Source organism: Panthera uncia, chromosome C2 (assembly GCF_023721935.1).
Source record: "Panthera uncia isolate 11264 chromosome C2, Puncia_PCG_1.0, whole genome shotgun sequence".
Taxonomy (NCBI): domain Eukaryota; kingdom Metazoa; phylum Chordata; class Mammalia; order Carnivora; family Felidae; genus Panthera; species Panthera uncia.
In genome coordinates, this window is record NC_064810.1 from 18,543,303 (window position 1) to 18,551,549 (window position 8,247).

Sequence of the window (8,247 nt, forward strand, 5' to 3'; positions counted from 1 at the left end):
ACCCACTGAGCCACCCAGGTGCCCCTAGTAAAGACTACTTCTAACTGTAGTTGAATCACTTGCCACTTACGAAGAATGATTTCTTGCCGACTATGAATTAAAATTGAACGAGTGTTAGTTTTACAATTGCATCAATTTCTGTTTTGATGTAAAATAAAATTAGGTGAGTCCATACACCAGTATGTTATGTAGTTTACGCTCGGTCATCCTTTCATTAGTCATGAATCATTCTGAAATCATGGGTGTCATGTGGGGCCAAAATTAGGACTGTAGTTAATACCCTTTTGAAACCTTTAATATCAATGCCAGTATCGGAACTTCTCAAGGATGTTCGACATTTAATTTCCCAAATTAGGCTGTGAAAGTTCAGGAGACACCCTGAAATTTGCAAGCAACGAGCCCCAGCTTTGTCTTACCTGCTTCCTCAGTACTATTGTAACTGTTAAGTTTTAAAACTGTTACTATGTGTTTTGCCCTTTTATTTACTTTAGCCAGTGGACACACCTTTTCCTTTTTAAACTGGTGTGTCAGTGGCCTTTTCCTTGTAATAACAGTTGACATAATCCTGTTGATCTTTAAGAAAACACTACCAAGGAAAAACACTGGCTATTTCCAACTTTCTCAGACCTTGGCAAAGAGGGAAGTAGGTCTGAAACAAGGGTCAGGTGGAGAAAGAGATACCAATGGGCGCAACTAAGAATTTCAGATTCTCAGGCATAGTTCTCTTTGCTTTGGATTTACTTCTTTGCCCCTGGCCTAGGATACTGAATTGCAACAGTAATACTTTTCACCCGTGAGACTGGGAAACGTTTTAAACAAGCAAAAACAGGGGCACCTGGGTGGCTCAGTCTTCCGAGTGTCCGTCGTCGGCTCAGGTCATGATCTCAAGGTACGTGAGTTTGAGCCCTGCGTTGGGCTCGTTGTTGTCAGCCCAGAGCCAGCTTCAGATCCTCTGTCCGTCTCTCTCTCTGCCCCTCCCCTGCTCATGCTCTCTCTCAAACAGAAATAAACATTTAAACAAGTAATAACAATTATTGCTGGCATATACTCAAGAATATGAGCATTCCAGTACTTTGGTGGCAGCAGTGTGAATTCTACTGTCTTGGTAAATAAACCTGACAGTGCTCATTTGAATCAGAATGACTATACGTTATATGGAAATTCTAGTTCGTGAATCCTAACTTACATGAAAAAGTGGGTGGCTCAGTCGATTAAGCGTTGGATTCTTGGCTTGGGCTCAGGTTATGATCTCATGGTTTTGTGAGTTTGAGCCCCACATCCTGCTCTGTCCTGACAGTACAGGGCCTGCTTGGGATTCTCTCTCTCCCTCTCTCTCTGCCCCTCCCCCTCTCATGCTGTCTCTCTCAAAATAAATAAATAAACTTAAAGAAAGGTCACATTTGATAAAGGACGTATATAGAGTAATGCTTTTTGTAGCATTGTTTGTAGGGTCAACAAACCGAAAGCAATCTGAATGCCCCTGAATAGGGAAATGAATAAATTATGGCATGGGCACATGTCTGCACACACAAACACACAGTGGGAAGTGATGTATTGGGATATATAAATGTCCCAAACAAGAGGGATGCTTACAATAAATAGTGAGGGGAAAAAAGCAAATTCAAAGTAAAGGGAATAACACCAACCTGTTAAAAAAATTACAAACTGGGGCGCCTGGGTGGCTCAGTCGGTTGAGCTTCTGACTACGGCTCAGGTCATGATCTCGCCGTTCGTGAGTTCAAGCCCCGCGTCGGACTTTATGCTGACAGCTCAGAACCGGGAGCCTGCTTCGGATTCTGTGTCTCCCTCTCTCTCTGTCCCTCGCCCACTCATGCTCTGTCTCTCTTGCTCTTAAATAAACCCTTAAAAAATTAAAAAAAAAAATAAAAAATGATAAACAGGTTATGTGGTGCTCTTTTCTGGCTGGAGCCAGGGAAGATGCAGAAGAGAATAAAAAGATGGCTCCTGCTATGTCAGGAATCCCTAAGAAAAAGGAAAAGACAAACCAAAACAAAACAGACCAACAAAAAAACTTGAAAATCAAATGCTTAAGAAAGAAATTAGCCCAAAGGATGTTTTGAAAGGCAAGGAAAAAGCTTATCTATGAAAAAGATAAGCTATCACAAAGAATATAGATGGATGTACAGAACCGATACGAGAATAGCTAGGATGGCAAGAAAAGCTGGCAACTTCTCTGCACCTGCAGAACCCAAATTGGCACTTGCCATCAGGATCGGTGTGACCCCCAAATTCTGAAAGGTGCTGCGGCTTCTTTGTATTCGCCAGACTTTCAGTGGTACCTTTGTTAAGCTCAACAACGCTTCCATTAACTGGAAGTCCGTAAGTGCATGTTTTTCATGCATGGTTATGGCAGAATCAACAAGAGTTGATTGCCGCATCTCTTAGTAAATATGGCATTGCTGGAGTGGAGGATGTAATTCATGAGATCTACACTGTTGGCAAACCCTTCAAAGTAGCAAACAGTGTCTACTGGTTCTTCCCATTATCTTCTGAACGAGGTGGCCGGAAGCACAAGACCATTCAGGGGCCCCTTAGGTGGCTCAGTCAGTTAAGCGTTTGACGTGGGCACAGGTCATGATCTCATGGTCGTGAGTTCAAGCCCAGCGTCTGGCTCTGTGCTGACAGCCCAGAGCCTGGAGCCTGCTTCCGATTCTGTGTCTCCCTCTCTCTCTGCCCCTCCCCTGCTCACACATGCGCACGCGCTCGCTCTGTCTCTCTCTCAAAAATAAATAAATATTTAAAAAATTAAAAGAAAAAGACCATTCATTTTGTAGAAGTTAGAGATGCTGGCAAAAGGGAAGACCAAATTAATAAGCTTATTAGAAGTGTTAAATAACAAAAATTCAACTGAGTACATTTTAAAGATCTAATGGGTTTATTAATTGATTTGTGAATGGGCCAGCATTCCATCTAGCAAGTAGAAGGGATCTCCAAAAGGATAGAGAAGAGAAAAGGTTTAAAGGTAGAGAGGGGGTGTAAGAAAGGAGATTATAAGCAGAGAATCCGTTGTTTCAGGTAAAGTTGCTTTCCTAAGGGGACGGAAAGGGTCTATCAGTAAATTTCCTAGCGCTGACCAGGAAATTCCCATGTTGACTGGCTAAAGGTTACCCTTCTAGGGGCTTGAAACTGCAGTTAGATTAGGTGTTAAGTCTTGGTTTACTGACCTGGGGCCTTAACCTAAGTGATACCACTTTTGGGTCTGTGGTTTTCTTAACAGAAGAATAAACTAAGGTATCTATCATGATTATTTTTGTAATCTGGCCAGTTAATAAACAGTTACCGCTTCCAAACTGAAATGTAAAACAAACAACCCCCCTCAAAACAACAAGAACAAGATTAACAACAACAACAACAACAACAACAACAACAACAACAAATGCAGGTTATGTGGTTGACCAAAGAGAAACTGGGACAAGTACACACCCAATTCTTCACATTTGTTACTTAAGGGAGGTTTGGTGGGGGGGATCATTTACTTTCCATTAATGAATGAATGAATGAATGAATGAATGAATGAAATCAGAAAAGGGAAGACACAGGCAGGAGAAAAGAAAAAGTAGAACACCATCCTGGTGATGGGTACTAGGTGAGAGAAGGGCTGGATACCAATATGGCAGCCAGCCTCATTCTCTCCTCTCTAATGGGAACAGAGAGCTGCTTCTGACTTTTTGAGTGCAGAGATTTGGAGAAGGATGTTGCCTAAGGAGGAGGAGTATGGCTGGACTACCCAAGTTGCCTGCAATTCCGGATAGCCCCTCTTCTCTGTAGAGTTGTGTTCAGGTGGCCCAGGGCCAGTCTCCTCCCCGTTCTGTGCAGTCGTGCGGTAATATCCTGCGTCGGGAGAAGTTCTGCCCTTACTTGCGCCAAGCTCAAGCTCCTAGGGTGTAGGGATAAGGTCAGCGGAGGGCTATTGATGGATGAAGGCACATCAACTCCAGGCATGAGTGGAAACTTCTAGATGAGTCAAGAAATTTGCCAGACATCTATACTCTTCTCCTCGCCCCATCCACAGAGCAAGCACTGATTTGTGTGTGGATGTCACTGTCTAAAGTTCTTCTAGGAAAAAATATGGCACAATACTCTGTTAAGTTATTAATCTGTGCTTTTTATGACACAATAATATGCTTTCTCTATTATGTATATTATCTCTCTATTAGGTATACATATTATATATGTCTATTTTATATTTATCTTTATTTTTACGTGTCTTTTCCTCCTCATTTGTGCAAATAGTTGGTGCTGGGGAAGTGTGAGGCAGGATCATGTTTCTGGCTATTAAGTTCCAATAACGCAAGTCTGAAGAAGTCATGAAAGATTTTGCCAGAAAAGGCCAAATGGAGGATTTGTGGGCATTGACCAAGTGCTTGGGCCAGACACACGATGGGAGGTGAATTTTCCAGGCTAGAAGGAGATTCCCATGGGAATAGGGGAGTGTCTGGAGGAGAAGGGAGGAGTCTGTGGGAGCAAGGACATAAGGTCCTTGCCTGATTTTCAACCATATAAGGAAGGGAATAATAAGACTTCATGGAGGAAATAGATGCTTGGAATTGAGACAAATGAAATTAAGGGGATCCGTTCTTCCAACAACAAACATTTTAGAATTATAGAAAATGTTGTACTGAATATTCTAATGTCTCTGTGCAAGAGTTTTTCTGTAATTTATGCTTTAGAAGTTGACTTGCTAGGTACTAACCTTCAAACTTTGCTAGATATTGTGAAAATGCCTTAAACGTTAAACCAATTTGCCCCCTCAATCTCTAACCTTTCTTTTCTCAAATTTAAACTATGTTCCATTTAGTAAAACTTCACTGTTCATTCATCATCAGGAATGTACATTAAGAATTTGAAAGTTCCTGTTTCCCCTCCTTCCTCACCACTACTTACTTTTGAATTTTTTCCAGTCTTGGGGACATGAAAAGGTACCTTGTTTTAATTTGCATGTTCCTATGACTCGCAAGTTACTTTTTTTTTTTTTTTTTAAATATCTTCCTTGGTCATATAGAGATTCTCTTCTGTGAACTGAAGGTTTATATTGATTTCTCATCAGGGCTTTTTGTGGTCTTACTTTTAGGATATTTTATGTATTCTATATTAAATTTATTTCTCAAAAGTACTGTAAATATTTTCTCTGTCTGTAGCTTGTCTTTTAGCTTTGTTTCTGGTCCCTAATGTATAAAGATTTAACATCTTTATGTCATCAAATATGTAGTTTGTACTTGAGGGCTTAGTCTTTTTTTTTCTTCATAGACTTTATTTTTTGAAGTTTTAAGTTCATACAAAATTGAGCAGAAGATACATGATCTCCCATACACCTTCTGTTCCAACTCCTGTATGACCTCTTCCATTATCAGTACCCCTATCAGAAATTGTACATGTGTTACAACTACTGAATCTTTCTGTATTTTAAGGAATCTTGCCTGACTTTCCTCGTATAACATAGTCTCCTACATTTTCTTCTAAAACTTTTAAGGGTTGCTTTTAGCTTTTAAGTCTTTGATCCACGTGGACTTTCTATTTGTTTATGGAATGAGGAGAATTTAATTTTCGGGTATATTTTAAGACTTGTTTCTTAATCACATGAGGTCAGCCCATCCTATTAGCAGATTCACCTGCAGCTTTACTGAAAAATCCAGGATAGCAAAGCTGGTCATGGCGGGCATCAGGACCAGACTTGTGGGTAAGTCACTGGGCTTGTAGATAAGCCTCAGAAACCAAAGAGCAAACTAGTGGTGTTACTTGGGTGAGTGAGTGATGTGACTTCTGTGGAGTCTTCTATGCTGTGGACATTGGCCAGTAGGAAACCAGGAATATTCACTGATTGAAAAAGGATATAATTGGCCTGGCCTCACAACTCGATATTAGTCTTGGGATCAAAACAAGCAAACAACAAGCAAATATGGGAGACCTAACACTGCCAAAGTATTTTTTTGAAGAAAATATGGATAACCTAGAGGAGATTTGTTTCTGGATAATGTTCCCTCCCTGTAGCATCACAAATTTATTTAACACATACTATGATCTTCTTCATGTTCTTAAAAAACTGAACGTGGCGGAACGGAAAAAATCCTATTTTAATGATTTAGTTGGGAAAAATAAAATTTATATTATTTCTCTGCGTCCTGGAAGAGAATAAAATAACATCAAGTTTAATAATTTGAGCAGAGATTCATTTCATGTTTTCCCAAAAAGTAAAACAATTACACAGAATTTCATGGTAATTTTAATATTTATACAGTTGTTTTAAAAGAAAATAAAAGAAAACCTTAACCTATATACAGCACTTCTACTGATGATTTCTGAAGTAAAAGGATAATATCAAAATTAAAAAGTATAACCCAGAATCCAGTGTACTTTCTAAGATGAGTGTCAATTTCAGTATTTGAAATAGAGATCGATCTTTGTAATAAAATTAAAAGTAAGTTAAAATAATTAGCTGGGACTATCCCACATGCATTCTAAATCCCCCAAGTAGTGTAGGTAATTTTTCTTATTCTTCCACAACACATGGCATTCTTTCTATGAATGACATCAGTTTGGAAATACCCTGTGGTTTTCTGAGTTATAAATGGATATCTCACTATGAACGCCTGATTATATTATGATTCATACTTTCACTTCTGTTTTTTTATACTATCATTTTGCAAAAGTGAAAATGAAACTGTTTCCTTGGCCAACAGTGTACAAGGGAGAAGAAAAATAAGGTTGAATGTAATGATTTACCAGATAGTTAGGGATTATAGTCTGAGAATATTGTGAAAATAACTTCTTAAGGAAAAAGCAATGTAGTTATGACAAAAATTCTCTTAGAAAGCTATTCTGGGACTTAACAATGGCCATTGCCAGAGCTCTGCTTTACATAAAAAATTTACTTATGATTTCTTTTGGCATATATCTATCTATCTATCTATCTATCTATCAATCATCTATCCATCCATCTATAATTCTTTTAAAACTTTTTTTTTTCATGGAACTGGGTTATGAATCCTAGCCTTCTACCTGTAGAATTTGTTCTTTTAACCAGTACATTATAATAGAAAGATGATGATAGCTACCTAGCTACTTAGGTAGATGCTAAATAAGAAAGAAAGAAAGGAAGAAAGAAAGAGAAAGAAAGAGCATGGAAGGAAGGAAGGAAGGAAGGAAGGAAGGAAGGAAGGAAGGAAGGATCATATGGAAAGTTCCAACATGAATCCATGTTTTAAAGGCGTTAGTGATAATTAAAGTTTCCTTAGGGCAGGGTCACACCTGCTCACTGCTGTGTCAGCTTCTGGCACATAGCAACATTCGACAAATATTTGTTGAATAAATGAACACAACAGAATAAAAGTAAATTCTTGTACTTCATGGTTTTCTGTGGAAAACCACAAGAAAAAAAAATGTCTTCTGAGGTCTCAGCATTCTAGTAACCATGAAGTATCAGGAATCTAATGAGATCCTTCTCTTACAAGGTCTTTAAAATATTAATGCTCCTGGGGCACCTGGGTGGCTTAGTCAGTTGAACATCTGACTCTTGATTGTGGCACAGGTCATAATATCATGGTTGTGAGATTGAGCCCCCTGTCGGGCTCTGTGCTCACAGCATGGAGCCTGTTTAGGGTTCTCTCCCTCTCTCTCTCTCTGCCCCTCCCCTGCAAATAAATAAATAAACATTAAAAAAAAAAATACTAGTGCTCCTATCATGAGGTAGGAGATTGAAGGCTAGATGCCTCAATGCCATGTAATTCTTTAACATTACTTGTAGAGTGAGAATTTTGCTAGAGATTATAGACCCTTTGTAATGATGAATGTGATTAAAAAAACCTTTCTATTAAATGTGATTACCTTCTTGGGCTGCGGGTTGCCATTTAGCAGTTCCTACCAAAGAATTATGTCTTATGGGTCAACATGTGTTTCCCTATAAATTAATTTAATTCTCACCTTCAAATATTATACCCAGACCAAATATTTTTTTTTCTACCTATACTGCCTTGAAACTTGTATTTCAAAGTTCCCAAATCCTTTAGCTTAAGGCATTGAAGAATGATCTTAATATCACCTGTATTTGTTTGTTTGTTTGTTTATTTATTTATAAATACTTTATTTTGAAATAATCTCTATATGGTGGGGCTTGAACTTACAACCCCAAGATCAAGAGTCTCATGCTCTACTGGCTCAGCCAGCCAGGCACCCCACTGTCACCTGTGTTTAACCGTCATTAACACCTTAAGGTGGAATACTCTAACAGAC

The 8,247-nt window shown here is 38.9% G+C and overlaps 1 pseudogene; it reads left to right on the forward strand.

Annotated features, from left to right (window-relative positions):
- The first annotated feature begins 563 nt into the window (after positions 1-563).
- On the forward strand, positions 564-2,678 carry LOC125921725 (60S ribosomal protein L7-like; annotated as a pseudogene).
- The last annotated feature ends 5,569 nt before the right edge of the window (positions 2,679-8,247 follow it).